Below are 23,363 nucleotides of genomic sequence, written 5' to 3'. Positions count from 1 at the left end.
ATTAACGTAATTGGCGCCCCCAGAGGAATACAGTGCCGTTTTAAATCACATTTGGTGGGGCCCACCACTGTGAAAAACGTGCATTACAACTGCACAGCTGTCACACACACTCTTAATGCACTTCTGCGCCGCAACATTTCTCATGTTGAAAATCAGAGAGGCAGAGAACACAATTGTCATTTAATTCACTTTACGTGTCGAAACGCATTTCCATCTCAAACCTTTCATTAAAATACTTAAGCAACCAAAAGAAAAATGTATGTGAAAGTAAGCAGGAGGATTGGATTTTCTTAAAAATATTTTTTTTAAAAAGGCAGAAAAAAAAAGTTTGGGGGGGAAATTTGAGAGTTGGGTTTGGTTCAAGCAAGTAAAATCTAGCCAATCTCTCTGCTCCCGCTCAGACTGAAGATGAAAGGAAGAGAGGAGGGGAGAGAGAGAAGGGGGAAAGTTAAATACGTTAAAAAAGGAACATTAAAAAAAATAATTGTGAAGCCGAACTTGGTGGAAGAGCCCAGTTTGTTAATTACCTGTCAGCGGTGTGGTCACAGAAATCCCCTGGTCAGTTTCAACCACCTCGTGTAGCAAAAGTAGGGTAAGCTTTCAATCTCCGAGTATGTCTCTCTCTCTCGGGAAAGGTCCTTCCTTCCTTGCTCTGGGGGTTGGTGGGTGGGGGGGCCCCACAGACTGTAGACTTTCCTCTCTCTCTCTCTCTCTCTCCCCCTCCTGCTCTCACTCTAAAACCCACCCTCGTTAAAACAAGAGGAAAGAGGCAAGTGATGCTGGGGCTGCAGGAGATCCGAGAAGCACAATTCGCAATCAATCAGTTTCTTGCCACAAGTTTTTTTTTTAAAAAAGGGGGTGAACCCAACATAGATGAAGCCCCCCCTCCCTCCCTTGTGTTTCTGTTCCTGCTTTAAAACTCCCCGCAGCTCTGCAAACAGTTCAAGCACACTCACACAGCAGATATCCAAGCAATGTGCAATTAAATAGCCAGCGACTTCACATTTTCTGCTCCAGGATTGCTTTTCCTTTCTCTCGCTTGCTCCTTCTTTGTTTCTCTCTCGTTTGCTTTCCTCCCCCCGACAACACGCCGCTTCCCCCCCCTCAATTCTCTTCGCCCAGAAGTCAAAAACACAATTTTCCCCCTTTCTGAAGAGTTCGCTACCCCGCCGCTCACACACTCCCGAGCATCTCCTGTGCAGATTATAAAACACACACACACACACACACGCGAAAAATGCTGCACACCGCTTTCTCCTCCTCCTGCCGGAGAGAAAAAAAACTTCTTCCCTACTTTTGCACACAATCTTGATCAGATGCCACGCCAAAAGTGCATTTGCAAAACGTCCACGCGGGGTAGATTTGTTGAAAGTTCTTATTAAAAAAAAGTGGGGGAAATCTTTTTTTTTTAAATCCTCTCTTATCTTCTGTGGGTCCTTTTGCACCCCCTGGGTTGGTTTGTTCTTTGTTAAAGTGCCGGTGATGGTGTACTGCAAGCTCAGTCCCCTGTGCATGTGTGCGCTGTCCTCTTCACTCACTGTGATCTCTCTACCATTCAATCTCCCCGCCCCCTCCAAAGGCATTCACAAACTGACTACACAGCTTGGGGGGATTGCTGGATGCTGGGCTCTGCAGTACCCATCCACCTCACACACCCACAGCCAATTGAAAAGATAAGGACATCAGATTTAGGATCTCTGTCTTGAATATACTCAAAGACTGAGCCTCCACAGCCCTCTGGGGTAGAGAATTCCAAAGATTCACCTCACCCCCCACCCCCCGAGTGAAGAAATTTCCCATCTCAGTCCTAAATGGCTGACCCCTTATTCTGAGACTGTGACCCCTGGTTCTAGACTCCCCAGCCCGGGGGAAACAACCTCCCTGCATCTACCCTGTCGAGCCCTGTGAGAATTTATAAAAGCACCCTTAACACAGACTTAATCCAAACACTGAAACCTCATCTACAAACAGGCAGCTTGCCATTCAGAATCACAGAACGGTTACAACACAGGAGGCAGCCATTCGGCCCGTCGAGCCTGTGCCGGCTCTCTGCAAGAGCACCTCAGCCAGTCCCACTCCTCCGCTCTTTCCCCGTAGCCCTGCAATTTGTTTCCTTCAGGAACTTATCCAACTCCCTTTTGAAAGCCACGATTGAGTTCTGCCTCCACCACCCTCTCAGGCAGCGCATTCCAGATCCTAACCACTCGCTGCATAAACTTTTCCCTCCTGTCGCCTTTGGTTCTTCTGCCAATCACCTTAAATCTGTGTCCTCTGGTTCTTGACCCTTCCACCAATGGGAACAGTTTCTCTCGATCTACTCTGCCCAGACCCATGATTTTGAACCCCTCGATCAAACCTCCTCTCAACCTTCTCTGCTCCAAGGAGAACAACCCCGGCTTCTCCAGTCTATCCACGTAATTGAAGTCCCTCATCCCTGGAACCATTCTCGTAAATCTTTTCTGCACTCTCGCTAAGGCCTTCACATCCTTCCTAAAGTGCGATGTCTAGAATTGGACACAATACTCCAGGGACAGAGAACTTCTGGCTGCAAGTCACCTCTTTTTTAGCCTTGATTTCTGTGCCCAGTTGGTTGGTGAGCGTCCCATGAAGAGTAATTCCCGCGCTTAGAGTGGTCTTCCATTCTCTGTTTGCAGCACACTCGCCCTCTGAGTCAGAAGGTTGTGGGTTCAAGTCCCACTCCAGAGACTTTAACACAAAATCTAGGCTGATACTCCCAGTGCAATGCTGAGGGAACGCAGCACTGTCGGAGGTGCTGTCTTTTGGATGAGACATTATGAGGGCCCGTCTGCCCCCTCAGGTGGACGTAAAAGATCCCATGGCATTTTGAGGTGCAGGGAAATTCTCCTGGTCAATAGTTAGCCTTCAACCAGTGTCACTACAAAAACAGTTTACCTGGTCATTATCACATTGCTGTTTGTGGGAGCTTGCTGTGCACAAATTGGCTGCTGCATTTCCTACATTACAACAGTGGCTATATTTCAAAAAAGTACTTCGTTGGCTGTAAAGCGCTCCGGGGCGTCCTGAAAGGCGCTATATAAATGCAAGTCTTTTGTTTAAATTTTCCTCTAACTTTCTGCGTATTTTAAATGTTAAAGCTTGTGAGCGGCCTGTGCCGATCACTGGGCATGCGCGTTTGCGCAGCTGTGAGGGAAACATTACTTGCATCTCCGGCCCTCACCTCCCTCCAATAGGTGACCGGGGCAGGGGGGGCGGGGGGGGGGAAGGTGAGGCCAGAGTACAGCTCTTGCAACAGCCGATGCTATAATAGCATAATTCCCTGGCCTTCCTCTGCAAAACAGCTTCACTGTTGACACAATAATCCACACCAGATGTCACTGTGTGGACTGGCCTAATCCAATTTCTACCTCTGTTTGCCTGACCATTTTGTGGCGTGTTATTTCCACTTGAGTGGGGCAGCCGCTCAGGTTATCATTAATTGCTTGGTTGCCAGCCAGGCAGCGGCTGGTGTATGGCCGGGTCCATCTCAGGCACCCAGTTATTGGAGCTCCTCGCCTGCTGCTATAATGAGGGCGGCAATAAAGTGGCAGTGTTCAATGCTGGGTGGCTCAGGGGCTGTGCCCAACAACCATTCAAATCCGACAAGGGGCAGCAAGCAGAATCATCGAATCTTACAGCACAGAAGGAGGCCATTCGGCCTATGCTGATTTATTCCCACACCCGGCTTTTTCCCCACAACCCAACCAATGACTCCTCTTCAAAACTAGGGTTGCCCTGCACCCTGTAGGCTTCTTGTCCATAGAGGACCTATCTGCTGTGCCATCTCCCGGGGGCACAGTTGGAGAGCGTGAGGCCTGGTAGTGCCCCCCTTGTGGGTGGCAGGATGGTGGGGCAAACTGACTTACCAGCCTGCCAGGCAAAGCGACAGAAGGTACTGTTTAAGATTTACCAGAACAACTTGCATAAAATGATCAATTTTAATATAAAACCATACACGATACCGAGCTGCCAAATTCTGGAAATTAATCCTTGGGATTACAACAGTCAAATTAGTGCAACCAACATCTGCCGAACTTGCCCTCAATTGTGTTGCCCAGATTGGCAGCTAAATGTGTAATTAAAAATTGCATTTAGGGGTTTCCGCCATTCAATTAGATCATGGCTTATCTGTACCTGAACTCCATCAACCCGCCTTGGTCCCATTTCCTTAGGTCCATATCCTTCAATATTCTTAGCCAATAAAAATCCATCTATTACGGTTTTGACATTTTTAATTGACCCCCAGCCTCACCAGCTTTCTGGGGGGGGGGGGGGGGGGAGAGAAACAGTGAGTGGGTCGCGGGGGAGTGAGTTCCAGATTTCCACTACCCTTTGTGAAGAAACGCCTAGATGGGTCGGAGAGGAATTTTCTGCCCCAAATTGGTCTGGGTTTTTAAATCTGTTTTTTTTTTGCCGCTCCCAGGAGATCACATGGTTTGGGGTGGGGTGGAATGTATAAGTTGTGATACACAAGGTATTGCAATTGTGTGGGACAGACTCAATGAACCAGAGGGTCCAGACCTGTCCGTCACTGTTCGTATGTTCGTGTCACCCCTGAACGGCCGGACTCGAACTCTATCCCGGTTAAGCAACGCCTCGAATTTAAAATTCTCATCCTTGTTTTCCAATCCTTCCGTGGCCTTGCCCCCTCCCTATCTCTAATCTCCACCAGCCCCACAACCCTCTGCGCTCCTCCAATTCTGGCCTCTTGAGCATCCCTGATTTAATCACTCCACCATCGGTGGCCGTGCCCTCAGCTGCTTGGGCCCTAAGCTCTGAAACTCTCTCCCTGAACCTCTCCGCCTCTCTATCCTCCTTTAAGACGCTCCTTCAAATCTACCTCTTTGATTGCCCTAATAGCTTATGTGGCACGTGCCAAATTTTCATAGAATCAGAGAATGGTTACAGCACGGAAGGAGCCCGTCTCGACTCTCTGCAAGAGCACTTCAGCCAGTCCCACTCCCCCACCCTTTCCCCGTAGCCCTGCACATTTTCCCTTCAGGTGCTTATCCAATACTCTCACAGGCAGCACATTCCAGATCCTAACCACTCGCTGCGTAAAATAGATTTCCCCTCATGTCGCCTTTGGTTCTTCAGCCAATCACCTTAAATCTGTGTCCTCTGGTTCTCGACCCTTCTGCCAATGGGAACAGTTTCTCTCTATTTACTCTGTCCAGACATCTCATGATTTTGAACACCTCGATCAAATCTCCTCTCCAACTTCTCTGCTCCAAGGAGAACAACCCCAGCTTCTCCAGTCTATCCACGTCACTGAAGTCCCTCATCCCTGGAACCATTCCTGTAAGTTTGTTTGACGTCAACGCTCCTGTGAAGCGCCTTGGGACGTTTTGCTACATTAAAAGGCGCTATATAAATACAAGTTGTTGTTGTTGTCCTCCACTCATCATCATAGGCAGTCCCTCGGAATCGAGGAAGACTTGCTTCTACTCCTGAAGGGAGTTCTTAGGTGGCTGAACAGTCCAATACAAGAAGCACAAACTCTGTCACAGGTGGGACAGATAGTCGTTGAGGGAAAGGGTGGTTGGGGAATCTGGTTTGCCGCATGCTCTTTCCGCTGCCTGCGCTTGATTTTTGCACGCTCTCAGTGACGAGACTCGAGGTGCTCAGCGCCCTCCTGGATGCTCTTCCTCCACTTAGGGCGGTCTTTGGCCAGGAACTCCCAGGTGTCGGTGGGGATGTTGCACTTTGTCAAGGAGGCTTTGAGGGTGTCCTTGTAATGTTTCCTCTGCTCACCTTTGGCACGTTTGCCGTGAAGGAGCTCCACAAAGAGCACTTGCTTTGGGAGTCTCATGTCTGGCACGCAAACTATGTGGCCTGCCCAGCGGAGCTGATCAAGTGTGGTCAGTGCTTCAATGCTGGGGATGTTGGCCTGGACGAGGTCGCTAATGTTGGTGAGTCTGTCCTCCGAGGGGATTTGTAGGATCTTGGAGACATCGTTGGTGATATATCTCCAGCGACTTGAGGTGTCGTCTGTACATGGTCCATGTCTCTGAGCTATTCAGGAGGGCGGATATTACTACAGCCCTGTAGACCATGAGCTTGGTGGTAGATTTGTGGGCCTGGTCTTCGAACACTCTTTTCCTCAGGCGGCCGAATGCTGCACTGGCGCACTGGAGGCGGTGTTGAATCTCCTCATCAATGTCTGCTTTTGTTGATAAGAGGCTCCCGAGATATGGGAAATGGTCCACGTTGTCCAGGGCCGCGCCGTGGATCTTGATGACTGGGGGGCAGTGCTGTGCAGCGAGGACAGGCTGGTGGAGGACCTTTGTCTTACGGATGTTTAACATAAGGCCCATGCTTCCGTACGTCTCAGTAAATAAGTCTGCCAAGAACGGGGAAACTCTCATCAAGGACATCGAGGCAGTCAGGGCCCGCTGGAAGGAGCACTTCAAAGATCTCCTCAATCGAGACTCTGCCTTTGATTCGAGTGTTCTCGACTCTGTCCTGCAGCATGCTACCTGCCACCACCTCAGTGAAATCCCAACACTGCACGAAGTAGGAAAACAGCTCAAGAACAACAAGGCTACGGGAGGGGATGGAATCCCTGCTGAGGCACTGAAGTATGACAGAGAGGCACTGTTGGCACGGATACATGACCTCATCCCTCTCATCTGGAGGGAGGAGAGCATGCCAGGAGATCTGAGAGATGCAGTGATTGTGACCATCTTTAAAAAAAAAGGGGACAAGTCCGACTGCAGCAACTGCTATCAGTCACTGGGAAGGTTGTCGCTAGAGTCCTCCTCAATCGACTTCTCCCTGTGGCCGAGGAGCTCCTCCCGGAGTCATGGTGCGAAGTTCGTCCCCTACGGGGCACAACGGACATGATCTTTGCAGCACGACAGCTGCAGGGAAATTGCAAGGAGCAGCGCCAGCTCTTATACATGGCCTTTTTCGACCTTACAAAGGCCTTTGACACTGTCAACCGCGAGGGTCTATGAAGTGTCCTCCTCCATTTCGGATGCCCCCAAAAATTTGTCAACATCCTTTGCCTGCTCCACGACGACATGCAGGCCGTGATCTTTACCAACGGATCCATTACAGACCCAATCCATGTCCGGACTGGGGTCAAACAGGGCTGCGTCATCGCCCCAACCCTCTTCTCAATCTGCCTCGCTGCCATGCTCCACCTCACAATCAACAAGCTCCCCGCTGGAGTGGAACTAAACTACAGAACCAGTGGGAAGCTGTTTAACCTACGCCGCCTCAAGGCCAGGTCCAAGATCACCCCAACCTCTGTCCTCTATTTCACAGGGATCAAAAACCCATTGTCCTTCTTTTTAAATGCCCCAGGGACTTGCCCAATCTATCAACCCCTCCCTCCCCCGCCTTCAAAAGGTACCGTGCAGCGAACGAGATGCCATCCAGCCTCGGGGGCCTGGCTGCAATGAAAATTCGCACCCATAAGTCGCTTAAAGTGAAATCAAAAGTGGCTGAAGGCCAGCAATCAGCCCACGGTGCTTCCGAGAGTGAGTGAGTGAGTGAGTGAGGTGAGTGCGAGAGTGAGGTGAGTGTGACTGAGGCGAGTGAGCGGACCCTCATGGTGTCGAACTGCCTCACAGATTTATTCCCACTCCCCTGCATGGAGAAGCCGCTGATCAGATTGGGCCTCCGTGGTGCTTGGTGTGAGTGTGTACAGGCTAATAACCCCATCAATGAACCAAGCAGCGACGTGCAAAGGGTTGGAGCAGGAGTGGGACGGGGTGGGGGGGGCGGGGGAGAAAGAGACTGTTCCGGGGGCCTCCAACAGATTGCTTTCCTAAACCACGAACAATAGCTGAAGGAAATCAGCTGGATAAAGGGTTAGCAAAGCCCCATTCAAACATATTTTACCCCCACAGAGATTGTCTTTTCTTCTTCAGCTGGTCCCCCCCACCACTCCATTCATGCCCACAAACGTCTTCAGGCTATACAGGCATCTCCTTAACTCAATTCGCCCAGGATTTCTCATTTCCTTATTTACCATTAAGTTCAAACTCTTGGGGGAAAAAAAAAAGATATATATTTTCTATTCAAAAGCAACGCTGTGCAGCTCGCTTTTCAATTACCGAGGCCCCGCAAAGACAGAAACAACTAGAGGCTGAACAGACGTGCTTGGCACAGTTCCTGCGCTGGTGCTCACTGCGTGAAATCCCCCCCCCAAAACAACACCAGTAACAAAGACCACAGCTTTCCACAACGAAAGTGGATCTCCAGGCGTTACTTTGTGGCCCTGAGCTTTATTCAGTGAGAGTAGGTGCTGCCTATTCAGTGCCAGGGGCTCATTGTGATGGCCAGCCAGGCGGGCAGATGATTGACAGTTCATTCCTGCCCCCGCGGCTGGCAAGGTTGTGCGGCAATTAAGGAATCAAGTTGGTTTGGGTTGCAATTTAATCTTTTCTTCCCTCCCCCTCCTCCTCCTCCTCCTCTCCACCATCGACGCTTTTAGTGTTATCCGTGGCTCAGTGGGCAGCACCCTCGCCTCGGAGTTAGAAGGTTGTGGGTTCAAGTCCCACTCCAGGTACTCGAGCACATAAATCAAGCCACTCCAGCGCAGTGCCGAGGGAGTGCTGCACTGCTGTCTTTTGCATGAGGCCCCCGTCTGCCCTCTCGGGTGGATGTAAAAGATCCCACTGCAGTATTTCAAAGAAGTGTTTCCCCCGGTGTCCTGGCCAATATTTATGATTGCGTTTATTTGTACTAACTGAAAGGCAGCTGTTTCTCTGATTGGCTCTCCATTTTCACATGACCTATTGCGAATTGGTCCCGTGGGAGGATAAGCCACACCCTGAAGTTCCTCTGCAATGTGTAACTGGAACCTCCCAGCCCAAGTTCTGATTGACTTTCCAATTTGTAATTCGATCCATTTTGACCTCAGAAGCCAGAGAGAGGATAGATCTCCCCAAAAGCCACCAAGTTCCAGCGTAAGTGCTGCCTCCCACAGCCAAAGAACATTACCCAAGTGCAAGTGGCACTCCCCCCTCCGCCCCCGACCATAGATGGGGCATTGTGTGCGGATTGTTAACAGGTTTATTGGGTATGAAGTGAATGGTGAGTGTCGTGACTTCTGGATTTCATCCACCCCAACAATGTCCCTTGTAACACACACATTGAGCTTGAACACACCGAGGGTTGGAAAAACATGATCCATCTTCCCCTAATTCCCTCTCTCCCCCCTCCGATTCCCGTCAACCTGTGCCTCTCTCTCTCTCCCCCCCACCCGTTCTCTCTCCCCCCCGCCCATCCCACCGTGCTCTCTCTTCCCCCCCACCCCCTCCCCGTGCTCTCTCTCTTCCCCCCCCCCCCACCGTGCTCTCTCTCCCTCCCCTCCACCACGCTCTCTCTCCCTCCCACCACCCACCACCCCACCGTGCTCTCTCTCCTCCCTCCCCCCCCCCCCGTGCTCTCTCTTCCCTCCACCCACCTCCCCGCCCCGTGCTCTCTCTCCTCCCTCCCCCGGTGCTCTCTCTTCCCACCCCCCGTGCTCTCTCTTCCCCCCCCCGTACTCTCTCTTCCCCCCCCCCGTACTCTCTCTTTTCCTCCCCCCGTGCTCTCTCTTTCTCCTCCCCCCCCCGTGCTCTCTCTCTCTCCTCCCCCCCCCACCCCACTGTGCTCTTCCCCCCCCCCCGTGCTCTCTCTCTCCTCCTCCCCCCCCCCCCACCCCACCGTGCTCTCTCTCTCTCTCTCTCTTTCTCCTCCCCCCTCCACCGTGCTCACTCTCGCTCTCTCTCCTCCCCCCCCACCGTGCTCTCTCTCTTTCTCCTCCCCCCCCAACCGTGCTCTCTCTCGCTCTCTCTCCTTCCTCCCCCCCCGTGCTCTCTTTCTCTCTCTCTCTCTCTTTCCCCCCCCCCGTGCTCTCTCTCCTTCCCCCCCCCCCCACCGTGCTCTCTCTCCTCCCTCCCCCCCCCCCCCACCATGCTCTCTCTCTCTTTTCCCCCTCCCCCCCGGTGCGCTCTCTCTCTCTTCCCCCCCCACCCCGTGCTCTCTCTTTCCTCCCCCCTCCCACCACCCCACCGTGCTCTTCCCCCCCCCACCCCACCCCACCGTGCTCTTCCCCCCCCCACCCCACCCCACCGTGCTCTTCCCCCCCCCCCCCCCCCCCTCACCGTGCTTTCTCTCTTCCCAACCCCACCGTGCTCTCTCTCCCCCCCCCAGTGACTACACTCCAAAAGTACTTTAGGGGCTGTAAAGCGCTTTCTGATGTCCGGTGATCGTGAAAGGTGCTATATAAATGCAAGTCTGTCTTTTCTTCTTTCTTTAAAAGACAGACTTGGATTTAGTCAGCAAGTGAGGTGCTTCGCTCTGTGACATTAGGAGAGAGCGAGCGAGATTAAGAGAGAGCGAGCGAGATTAAGAGAGAGCGAGCGAGATTAAGAGAGAGCGAGCGAGATTGAGAAAGAGGGAGCGAGAACGAGATTGAGATCACGTGAGCATTTGGTTCACCCCGCTCCTTTTCCTGACAATTTTCTCCCTTACATGGCCCAGACACCATCAGTGAACTATTCAACTGCAGTGGCATCACAGATGAGCACAATCCTTCCCCACATACAGTACATATGCTTTTAAGTTGGTTTTCCCACATATTGATCGGGTCAGGAACCCTGGACAATTCCTCCCCCGCCTCTCCCCTCCCCTCCCCAACTAAACTAGGGTTTCTCAGCCTGACTAGCACCTCTACTGATGCCATGGATGGGATCAGCTAACCCAGCGCAGACCAGGTATTGATCCTGCTCCGTCTGGCTCAGCTGCTTTCTCCTCTCATCAGCTCATGCCACTGGGAGACCCCTTGAGAGTTAGACAAAAACAACACTTAGGAAGAGAGCCACCCCCCCCAGCAACAACTTGCATTTATATAGCACCTTTAACGTAGTAAAAGGTCCCCAAGGCGCTTCACCGGAACGCTATCAAGCAACATTTGACACCGAGCCACATAAGGACAAATTAGGGCAGATGACATTACAACTGTGACAACACTTGGAAAAAGTACTTCATTGGCTGTAAAGCGTTTTGAGACATCCGGTGGTCATGAACGGCGCTATATAAATCCAAGTCTTTCTTCCTCTTTTTTATGACCAAAAGCTTGGTCAAAGAGGTAGGTTTTAAGGAACGACTTAAAGGAAGGAAGAGAGGTAGAGACACGGAGAGGTTTAGGGAGGGAGTTCCAAGAGCTTGGGGCCCAGGCAACAGAAGGCACGGCCACCGATTGTTGAGCGATTATAATCAGGGATTTTCAAGTGGGCACAATTAGAGGAGCGCAGAGATCTCGGGGGGTTGTGGGGCTGGAGGAGATTACAGAGATAGGGAGGGGCGAGGCTATGGAGGGATTTGAAAACAAGGATGAGAATTTTGAAAATGAGGCGTTGCTTAATCGGGAGCCAGTGTAGGTCAGCGAGCACAGGGGATGATGGGTGAGCGGGACTTGGTGCGAGTTAGGACACGGGGCAGCCGAATTTTGGATGGCCTCAAGTTTATGTAGAGGAGAATGTGGGTGGCCGGCTAGCAGTGCATTGGAAATAGTCACCTTTAGAGGTAACAAGGGCATGGAAAGTATGTTTTTTTTTTAATGATTTTTCAGAACTATTTTTCCTGAACTTACTCTATTTTTTTAAAATGAAGCAATCAACCCGGCGTTTGAGCTGGTCCCTCGGTCTGATCCGCCAATCGCTGATTGTGGTAGCCCATCAGAGCAGTCACTTGGAGTGACTGGGTCACAGGCTCCCTGGGGAATGAGGCTCAGGCGTGCAGAACTGCGTAGGCCCGGTCTGGTCACCATGACGATTCCCATCCTGAAGGCGGGAAGGGAGGGACGGCGGTTCCTCAGCCCGGCAGTCGCAGTCCCGGGCCTCACCCCACAGCAGACATTCTTCGCGTTCACTCGTCGTGTTTCGGCCATTCGACCGTGGGCAGCACGACAGCCGATTCCGACAGCCGATTCAGACCTCCGGCGGGAAACCCGCTCACCGATCTTCCTCTCCTTCACCTGGACGCAGCCGAGGGCAATGGCCACACCGTCACTGCCAGCCCAGCGAGACCAGCTGAAACCTGGCATCTCCTGGTCCATGTGTCTCAACGACTTGGCGCTTAAGCTTATGGCTTATGCAGCGGGCGTGGTGGTGGGGAAAGCAATTTTTGAGATTAATATCTATAACGTATGCACCTGTGGAGTATGCTCACAGGTTTGGAGAGCTGTTAGGGCGGCCATCAACCGGTCCAGGCAGCGGGTGGTCGAGGGGATCGTTCAGCCCGACTGCCTGCCTCTATTCCGTGGCTACGTTCGCACCAGGGTGTCCCTGGAGATGGAGCACGCGGTGTCCACCGGTACGCTCGCGGCCTTCCGCGAGAGGTGGGCACCGGAGGGACCCCCGGCAATTAAATTTTAATTTGATTTAAGTTTACTGGCAAAAGTTTAATTTGTTTAATGTGTCGGTTTTAGTGTGCCCCCCCCCCCCCCGCCCCCAACCCCCCTTCAATCAGGGGCCACTTGTTGGGTAATGTTTGCAACAAAATAGTTGTCGAGCTGTTGAGTTGGGCGTGGCTTAGCCAGTCACGTGACCTTCACAAGGCTCAATAAAACCCCAGCCAGTTGGGTTCGGGGGATCCACGATGGGGCAGGTGGTTGTGAGCCTGGTGGATGAACCGGTAATGTGTAGCGTGATTGTTAAACCTTTGCTAATAAACCAACTAGTTCTTAATAGCAATGTGTTGCTATGAATTCTTAAGCGAAGAACCCACGAAGCAAATACATTAAAGTATCAAACCAACAACAAGTCATGACTGAGAATTCAAAAGGAAGGCTCGGGGTTCCGGCTTGACGTGGAACATTAGACTCTCGGAACAGATTCCTCATTAAATGGCTGCTTACAAGAGAACACACGCCACGAAGCTGCAGGCTGGCGAGATGCATCGGTGGCCCCGATTGCCAGGGCTGGACTCAGCAACCCGGGATGGGTTGGTATTGCAGCCCTGCGCATCGCACTCTCTGTCAAATGGAACCGGGAGCCGGACTGCCCGATCGAAAGGTAAGCCTCACCGTGACACCCAAACCCTGACTGCGCCACCAGATCCCGCAGCGTGTCCGCGCGAGGACCCGGACGGACCGGGAGGGTCCCGATTGGCAGGGGCAGGGAGGGGGGGGGGAGAGGGAGGGGTTGTACATCTCCAACACGGTGCGGCCGGGACAGTTCCAGCAGCTGTGCAGTCGAAAGCTTGTTGCGTGCCGTCTAGTTCCACCTGAAGCTGAACCAGCGGCAAGACCACCCCGAGATCAGAGCATGGAAGGAGGCCATTCGGCCCATCGAGTCCGTGCCGGCCAGCCAAGAGCTATCCAGCCTAATCCTACTTTCCAGCTCTCGGTCCGTAGCCCTGTAGGTTACGGCACTTCAGGTGCACATCCAAGTACTTTTAAAAATGTGGTGAGGGTTTCTGCCTCTACCACCCTTTCAGGCCGTGAGTTCCAGACCCTCACCATCCTCTAGGTGAACAAAGTTCTCAACTCCCTTCTAAACCTGTACCAATTACTTTAAATCTATGCCCCCTGGTTGTTGACCCCTCTGCTAAGGCAAATAGGTCCTTCCTATCCACTCTATCTATCCAGGCCCCTCATAATTTTATACACCTCAATTAGATCTCCCCTCAGTCTCCTCTGTTCTAAAGAAAACAACCCCAGTCTATCCACTCTTTCCTCATCGCTAAAATTCTCCAGTCCAGGCAACATCCTTGTAAATCCAGGGCCTTGAGCACATAAATCCAGGCCGACACTCCCAGTGCAGTGCTGAGGGAGTGCTGCACTGTCGGAGGTGCTGTCTTTTGGATGAGACGTTAAACCGAGGCCCCGCCTGCTCTCTCAGGTGGACGTAAAAGATCCCATGGCACTATTTCGAAGAAGAGCGGGGGAGTTATCCCCGGTGTCCTGGGGCCAATATTTATCCCTGAACCAACATCACAAAAACAGATTATCTGGTCATTATCGCATTGCTGGTTGTGGGAGCTTGCTGTGCGAAAATGGGCTTTCCACATTACAACAGCGACGACCCTCCAAAAGTACTTAATTGGCTGTAAAGTGCTTGGAGATTTCCGGTGGTCGTGAAAGGCGCTATATAAATGCAAGTCTTTCTTTCTTAAGGAAGGACTGGAGGGCAGCTGTGCAAGAATGAGGCGGGGAAGGGAGAAAGAGGGAGCAAGACTGCTGCACAGGTAAGTGAAGCTGTGCACTTTAAATAAGCAGCTTAAACGACCGAGGCAATCAGACAGGCAAGGGCTTCAGCACTCCTGGGAGGGCAGAGTGGGTGAATGAATTCACAAACACAGCCAGAAAAATGTGTTTAAATTAAAATAACAGAGGGCAGAGTGGGGGGCACGGACAAAGAACATTCATGCGATAAACAAATGCACAATTCCTCATTACCGGCGACTAGCTGGTACCAGATGTTTCATTCTGCAGAACCCCATTTACACCCCAGCTACAGACCTGCAATCGCTGTGGATCCGGGGGCTCGCTGGGGGAAAATCTGACAATGTACCGAATTAAAACTCAGACACACCTCCCATTAATGTGTGTGTGCGCGCATGGGGTGTGTGAGTGTGTGTGAGTGTGTAAGTGAGAGAGTGCGCATGGGGTGAGTGTGTGAGCGGAGTGAGAGTGCGAATGGGGTGTGAATGTGTGTGGTGTGTGTATATGGTGTGTATGTGTATGTAGTGTGTGAGTGTGAGTGGTGTGTGTGCACATATGTTTGTGTACGTGTGTGTGTGTACACGTGTGTGTATACGTGTGCGCGCATGTTTGTGTACGTGTGTGTGTGTACGTGTGTGTGTGTGCGCATATGTTTGTGTACGTGTGTGTGTGCGCGCATATGTTTGTGTACGTGTGTGTGTGTGTGTATACACGTGTGTGTGTGTGTGTACACGTGTGTACGTGTGTGTGTGTGTTTTTTTTATATACTGACCTAAAGATTATGTTACACTTCCTGGAAACCGTGCATCTGGAAACTCTCTGCATGGCACTGTTGTCAAAGCAACCAGACAGACAGACACACTGAAGTCACCTCTCTGCGGGATGCAGCACATGACCTACAGTCCCTTCCGTCTGTGAGCTGAACATGAAAAAACGAACGGACTTGCATTCAATGTTCCTGCGTGGCCCCTTCAAACTTTTGCGTCTGCGCGCTTTTTCCATTTAAAAGCCACTGAGCAGCCTGCATGGGACCTCCAGAGATCTGCGAGGCTCAACAGCAACATTGCTTGCATTTATAATCGCGCCTTACATGACCCTCAGGTCTTCCCAAAGTACCTTACAGCCAATGAAACACTTTTGAAGAGCGGTCACTGTGATAACGGTCTGCAATGTACAGGGTTAAAATTGGACCAAAAGACCCCCCGTGCAACAGTTCGTGACACATGCACAAGAGATGCTGACGCAGGGAGCGGGGGGGGGCTCTGGCCCATTTTCCGTCCCCTCCTCAGGGCAAGGCCTCGGATAGAATTAAAGCACCCTCGCCTCAGTATCGCTGGGCTGAGAGAAGGTGGAGGGATGGGTTCCGGGCATGCAGCTGGCAGCACCAACCCCTCCCGGGCATAAACTCGAGTGGCTCAGCGGGCAGCTGCGGAGACCCAGTCGGAAACAAATCGGGCTCGGTGACTTGGGTCTGGCCGCTGTAAGCAAACGTACTTACCTGGATGAGTGCAGCTCCAACAACACTCACGAAGCTCGACACCATCCAGGACAAAGCGGCCCGCTTGATCGGCACCCCACCCACCACCTTCAACATTCACTCCCTCCACCACCGGCGCACCGTGGCTGCAGTGTGTACCATCTACAAGATGCACTGCAGCAACTCACCAAGGCTTCTTCAACAGCACCTCCCAAACCCACGACCTCTACCGCCTAGAAGGTCAAGGGCAGCAGGCGCATGGGAACACCATCACCTCCACATTCCCCTCCAAGTCACACACCATCTGGACGTGGAAATATATCGGTCATTCCTTCATCGTCGCTGGGTCACAATCCTGGAACTCCCTCCCTAACAGCGCTGTGGGAGCACCTTCACCACACGGACTGCAGCGGTTCAAGGCGGCGGCTCACCACCACCTTCTCAAGGGGCAATTAGGGATGGGCAATAAATGCCGGCCTTACCAGTGACGCCCACATCCCATGAATGAATTTTTTTAATCTCAACTGCCCCGTGTCCTAACTCGCACCAAGTCCCGCTCACCCATCACCCCTGTGCTCGCTGACCTACATTGGCTTCCGGTTAAGCAATGCCTTGATTTCAAAATTCTCATCCTCATTTCCAAATACCTCAATGGCCTCGTCCCTCCCTATCTCTGTAATCTTCTCCAGCCCTACATCCGTCCGAGATTTCTGCGTTCCTTCAATTCTGGCCTCTTGAGCATCCCTGATTATAATCGCTCCACCATCGGTGGACGTGCCTTCAGCTGCCTGGGCCCTAAGCTCTGGAACTCCCTCCCTAGGTTAGATGCAGGAAGAACGTTCCCGATGTTGGGGAAGTCCAGAACCAGGGGACACAGTCTAAGGATAAGGGGTAAGCCATTTAGGACCGAGATGAGGAGAAACTTCTTCACTCAGAGAATTGTGAACCTGTGGAATTCTCCACCACAAAGTTGTTGAGGCCAGTTCGTTAGATATAATCAAAAGGGAGTTAGATGTGGCCTTTACAGCTAAAGGGATCAAGGGGAATGGAGAGAAATGGGGCACTGTAGTTGCATGATCAGCCATGATCTTATTGAATGGTGGTGCAGGCTCCAAGGGCCGAATGGCCTACTCCTGCACCTATTTTCTATGTTTCTAAACTTCTCCGCCTCTTCTCCTTTAAGACACTCCTTAAAACCTCCAAGCTTTTGGTCACCTGTCCTGATATTTCTTTTTGTGGCTCGGTGTAAAAAATGGTTTTATTGCTAATGCTCCTGTGAAGCGTCTTGCTATGTTAAAGGCACTATATAAATGCATGTTGGTGTTGTTGGAACAGGCATCGAGTGACCTGCTTTCTGAAGACAAACAAGATTGCAATTGGAGAGGAAGGCACAGGGAGAGGAAGGTTTGTTACTCTGCTCAATGGCTGCAGCGTGCGAGGCAACACCATTGCACAATGCATACAATGTTCCCCTTTACCCATTCATGCCTGAACAGCAAAGGGTGCTGAGCGACAGATTGTTGGCAGACCACCACGGTGTCCCATCAGCGGTACATTCAGTGACAGCAGCCGAGCCCTTTCAGTATCCCGAGGAGGGGCCAGCCCTTCCTGAGCTATCGGCATTCTCAGTCGGCTGGGACCGGGTTCCCCCACAGCACTGGGCCAAAGCAAAATAGGAACAATATTTTTGCAGCAATCATTGCAAAGTCTGGTAAAGTGTGGGGCTAGACTGGAGAAGCTGGGGCGGTTCTCCTTAGCGCCGAGAAGGTTGAGAGGAGATTTGATCGAGGTGTTCAAAATCATGAGGGGTCTAGAAAGAGTTGCACTTATATGGCACCTTTCACCCCCGCCATACATCTTAAATCGGAGGTGCCGTCTTTCGGGCGAGACGTTAAACCGAGGCCCCGTCTGCTCTCTCAGCTGGGCGTAAAAGATCCCGCGGCACTGTTTTGAAGAAGAGCAGGGGAGTTATCCCCGGTGTCCTGGGGCCAATATCTATCCCTCAATCAACATAACAAAAACAGATTATCTGGTGATTATCACACTGCTGTTTGTGGGAGCTTGCTGTGCGCAAATTGGCTGCCGTGTTTCCCTACATTACAACAGTGTCTACACTCCAAATGTACTTCATTGGCCGTAAAGCGCTTTGAGACGCCCAGTCGTCGCGAAAGGCGCTATATAAACGCAAGTCTTTCTCTTTGGGGGGGGGGGGGGGGGGGAGGGGCGTGAGATTGACCAGCAGGAACCCTACATAAGAAATAGGCCCCTCGAGCCTCCGCCATTTAAAACGACCATGGCTGATCCGATCATGGACTCGGGTCCACTTCCCTGCCCGTTCCCCATAACCCCGTCCCGGTTAAGAAACTGTCCATCTCTGTCCTGCAGGCATCCCCGAGCGCGTCCAGCAGAGAGATCAGAAGTCGATGTTCGCTTGCCCAAAAATGGAAGCCCCGATGGGAGAAAAGGACATTGGAGGTAAAATTCATGGAAGGGAACTAAAGCCAAAACAGTCTGGAGCTGGGAGAATGGGTTGAAGAGAAATTTCCCAGATTTTCTTTCCCTCAAATTGGCCTGAGTTTTTTTTTTAAACCTGGTTGATCGCCTGTCCCAGGAGATCACAAGGCTTCGGGTGGGGGTGAGGAGGCTGAATGGACCAGAGGGCCTTTATCTGTCCATCGTTGTTGGTGCATTCGATCCTGCCCATGCCTGCTGTAAAGCGCTTCGAGGCGACCCGAGGTTGTGAACGGCGCTATATAAATTAAAGTCTCTCTCAATTGCCGCCTGGGCCTCGCGGGTCTGTATATTTCGGGGCCCTGACGCTCGGAAGGTTGCAACACTGAAAAGGTCCCCTTGCGCCAGAGCCTTAAGGTCAGGACTGCGACGGGAAGTCCTCTGAAAAGTCCCACCGATCCCAGCTACTCGTGCGGCAGGCTGCTGGGACTGATCAGCTTTCGGGCCCCTGGATGACTGCGCACTGACTGAAGGCGGCGAGGGGGACCATTTAGCACCACTGCTCTCCGGAGGTAATCAAATAGTGCGGCGCGTGGACCACATCAAAAGGGAGGGGAGGCACGGATTTTTCAGGAGCCCCCTGGATAACCCCCGGGGATCTTTCTCTGTTTCAGTGTGTGTGTGGTTACATTCGCAGCATCATCGGGGGTGGGGGGGCGGGGGGGGGGGGGAAACTGAGACAATCCTCCCAGCCAGCTGCTCTTCCACTCTCCAGACCCGCGAGGCCCAGGCTGCAATTGAGAGAGACTTTAATTTATATAGCGCCGTTCACAACCTTGGGTCGCCCCGAAGCGCTTTACAGCAGGCGTGGGCAGGATCGAGGGCACCAACAATGACGGACAGGTAAAGGCCCTCTGGTCCATTCAGCCTGCCCCACACAACTGCGATAGCTTGCATAACACAACATACACACTCCTCACCCCCACCCGAAGCATGGTGATCTCCTGGGACAAGCGATAAACCAGATTTTTTTTTAAACTCAGGCCAATTTGGGGAAAAAAAAATATCTGGGAAATTTCTCTTCAGCCCATCTAGGCGATGGAAACTAGTCCAGGAGATCTCTCTGGCCCCGAATTCCCTGTAGTACCTACCCTTCTGTAAGAGCTGATCTCCGCCCCAGCCAGAAACAGATCTAGCTCTCGCTGGAAGGGATTCAGCCAAACAGCAGCCACCGTACGGGCCATCAGCCCATCCCAGAGGCCCACTGTTTTCTGGGAAAAGAACCACCTCCTGACCTCTAACCTAGATCTGACCCTGTAGAGCTTAAAATTGTGACCCCCCCTGGTCCTACCCAACCGATTTAAATCGGGCTTGTGATGCCCTGGTGGTCAAATAGCCGACGGACACTCAAATCGAGGCTGGCCGCCGGACGAGGGGCATTTCGGCAACGTAGCGGAGGGCGACGGGCACCCGTGGCCTCACAACCCAAACTGGGGTCGGGGAGCGGGCAGGTTGCAAAGAGGGTGGACAGGGTGCCACATATTTCCCCGCGGGCGCGAGAAGGGGCAGAAGGAAGGAAGTGACGGCGAGGACACGTTCTCCCTCAGCGGCTCCGTCGAGGCCCAAACCGTGCGGGTGAAGCGTTCGCACCCGTTGCCGTGTGGAGTCACACACCCGCTCAAGCGACCATCCCAGGCCATTTGCTTAGTTCAATAGCAGACCGACGCCTCCGAGATGCAGGGGATTAAGTATCCGGACGCACATTGGGCTGCAGGTTTGGTTAGCAAATGAGTCCGAAGCCAAGCTGCGCTCAGCGAAGTCTGAATCAGTGTTGTCAACCGTGGCTCAATGGGCAGCACTCTCGTGTTGGAGTCCGAAGGTTGTGGGTTCAACTCCCACTCAAGGAACCTGAGCATATAAATCTCGGCTGACACTCCACTGCAGTGCTGAGGGAGCGCTGCACTGCCAGTATTATGTACTTATGAATCACTCCGCAAGGCAATGTGTTGTACTCAAATTGTAGTGACCTTGGTCCTTTACTCGTAACTCCAGAGAGTGAGGCACCCGCATGGTGGGTCCTCTTTTATACAGCCCCTGCCTCCACCAGTTGCACCCTCTAATGGTGCCAGTATGTATATATACACACACAGTATAAACCTTATTGATAGTACATCAGGTAAACAAGTCTCCATCTTATGCAACTAAATAGTGACTACACAGAGAGTATATTTATAGTCTGCATATATAACAGCTGGAGGTGCCGTCTTTCGGATGAGACGTTAAACCGAGGCCCCGTCTATTCTCTCAGGTGGATGTAAAAGATCCCGCGGCACTATTTTGAAGAACAGGGGAGTTATCCCCACAGTGTCCTGGCCAATATTTATCTCTGAACCAACATAACAAAAACAGGTTATCTGGTCATTATCACATTGCTGTTTGTGGGAGCTTGCTGTGCGTAAATGGGTTGCCACGATTCCCACATTACAACATTGACTACACTCCAGAAAGTACTTCATTGGCTGTAAAGTGCTTTGAGATGTCTGGTGGTCGTGAAAGGCGCTATATAAATGCAAGTCTTTCTTTCTTTTACGCAGCAACTGGTTGGTGAGTCGGAGGGAGGTGGAAACCGATCCGGCTGTTGTGCCGGGCATGGGAACTCATCCAGCGAGTCGCCGCTCCTCGGCAACCGGATCTCAGTCGGGGCCAGGATGGGATGGTACAAATGGCCTCTGCTCCCCTCCCTGGGCGAGGGAGGAAAACATTGGACCAGGTTCCAGGCTGCTACCCCCAGCGCCCAGTGACGCTCGTGTAGACCTCCGATGGGAACATTGCGAGACCCGCCTCCAGCCAAATAACTCTCTGCGGAAACCCCACATGGACAAGGGTCAGTTGGGCAAGGGCATTTTCCCACGGAACCATACCCCAAGCACGGACTCGACATCCTCAGCCGAGATAAGCAACGCCTCGAATTCCAAACTTTCCCATCCTGGTTTACAAATTCCTCCATAGCCTTGCCCCTCCCTATCTCTAACCTCCTCCACAGCCCTGCAACCCTCAGCGATCTCTGCGCTCCCCAATTCTGGCCTCGAGTGTCCCCGAGTTGAATCGCTCCATCACTGGCGACTGGAATTCCACCCTAAATCACTCCGCCTCGCTAACGCTCCTCCTTAAAACCTACCTCTTTGGCCAAGCTTTGGGTCAACTGCCCGAATGTCTCATGATGCGGCTCGGTGTCAAATTCTGTTTGATAACGCTGCTGTGAAGCACCATGGGACGTTTTACAATGTTAAAGGCGCTATATAAATGCAAGTAGCTGTTGCGGGGCAGAAATGGGCACGAGAACAAGACTGAAAGGAAGAACGAACCAACCCTTAGAGACTGGGGTGAAGAATGAGGAACGGACACCTAACTGAATTGGGGGACGGCATGCTCCAGTGAAACCATGCTCAGATCCAATGAGTTATACTGCCCGCTGCGCTCTCGCATCTTGCTACAAATCCAGGAACGACATGCAAATGGTTTTCATGTCAACATCGTTGTAAGTTAGAGCCAGTCTGATCAACAGACTCCATTGAAAAGTTAACTGCCTCATAATCAACTTCAAATATATATTTGTGGAGATCCAGGAACATCGAGTAAAAGGGGATGTATTAATCCCAGAGCAAGATCCGAGCCAGGTATGGATTCACACACACTGCATGTCGGGATACAGGGGGAAAAGTCTATTGGAAGCCCTGCCCTTTGAACTCTGGCACCGAGGTTGGTAATTGGTAATCAGACTCCCGCCCGAGGGGGCAGACGGGGCCTCGGTTTAACGTCTCATCCGAAAGACGGCACCTCCGACAGTGCAGCGCTCCCTCGGCACTGCACTGGAGTGTCAGCCAAGAATGTGTGTTCAAGTCGCTGGAGTGAGACTTGAACCCACGACCTTCTGACTTGAGACAAGAGTGCTAGCCACTGAGAGTTTGAACCTACCTCATGGTCTACTCCTCCAAACTTCGTCTTCAGTCCTGGGAATGCCTTATGGACCTGCAATGCCAATAAGGGTTTGACTTAGATTTTGATGGAAAAACGCATCAGATATCAGGAGAGGTATCAAAACCAGAGACTGCGGTGCTTGGAACATAACCCAACCCCCATTCTTTGATTTCAGATTTCCCGCACTCATCAGTAATTTGTTTTTATTCCTTTACTTGTACCATTACCATCTCCTTTTGTCTCGCACCATCATCCCTTTTGTCATTTAATCTCTCCTGCCTCCCACCCTATCACACACCTTCTCTTTTGTTCTTTCCTCCCCTCCCCCTGCCCCGACACTTGCTTAAAACCCGTTCTGTCTCTAACTTTTTCCAGTTCTGACGAAAGGTCATCGACCTGCAACGCTAACTCTATTTCCTCGCTCCACAAATGCTGCTTGGCCCGCTGAGTAGTTCCGGCATATTCTCTGAGTAATGTATTTGCTTCATGGGTTCTTTGCTTAAGAATTCAGAGCAACACATTGTTATTAAGAACTAGTTGGTTTATTAACAAAGGTTTAACAATCACACTACACGCTACCAGTTCATCCACCAGGCTCACAACTGCATACCTCATCGTGGATGACCTAGACCCAACTGGCTGGGGTTTTATTGAGTCTTGTGAACATCACGTGACTGGCGAAGCCACTCACGATGCAACAGCTCTACAACTATCTTGTATAAATCAAGTGCCCTCTTTTGTAAAGGCACAAAAAGCCAGAAATTGACTAATAAACATTAAAGGGAACCTTGACAAATCAAATTAAATTAACATTTTGTCCCCTGTTGTAATGTTGCACTCCAATCCCTCTGGCGCCCACCTCTCGCGGATGGCCGCGAGCGTACGGGTGGACACCACGTGCTCCATCTCCAGGGACACCCTGGCTCGGATGTAACTGCGGAAGAGGCAGGCAGTCAGGTGAACGACCCGTCCCTCTACCGCTCAACAGCTTTACAACTCTTTTGGGGGGAACAAAATAAACATTAAATCAAGTGCCCCCCGATCTGGGGGACACTCCAAACACTTTTCACGTGCCCTTTTTTGTTTTCTTGGGTTTTTTTTGTTTTTATGGTGATTTTTGTGTTTTTTTGGGGGTTTATTTGGGCACTAAAATCATAATTTTTTCCAAGTGCCCCCTATAAAAGGGGAGGGGGACACTAAAAACGGCATTTAAAATAAATTAGACTTTAAAACAAATAAAATCAAATTAAAATTTGGTTGCCGGGGGTGATG

General features: G+C 51.6%; 1 protein-coding gene across 3 annotated transcripts in view; it reads right to left on the bottom strand.

The window, feature by feature from the left end:
* LOC139234971 (fibroblast growth factor receptor 1-like) overlaps nucleotides 1-23,363 on the bottom strand; it is a 242,364-nt gene that overhangs the window by 131,510 nt on the left and 87,491 nt on the right. For 2 of the 3 annotated variants that reach the window (XM_070865967.1, XM_070865970.1), the window contains exon 1: nucleotides 528-913. The exons of the other annotated variant lie outside the window; for it this stretch is intronic. The gene's annotated coding sequence lies outside the window, so the exon portion shown is untranslated. Of the gene's footprint in view, nucleotides 1-527; nucleotides 914-23,363 lie in introns of those variants that run through there. 3 annotated transcript variants of the gene reach the window in all.

This window comes from Pristiophorus japonicus, chromosome 22 (assembly GCF_044704955.1).
Source record: "Pristiophorus japonicus isolate sPriJap1 chromosome 22, sPriJap1.hap1, whole genome shotgun sequence".
Classification (NCBI taxonomy): Eukaryota; Metazoa; Chordata; class Chondrichthyes; family Pristiophoridae; genus Pristiophorus; species Pristiophorus japonicus.
This window is presented reverse-complemented; position numbering and strand designations above follow the sequence as displayed.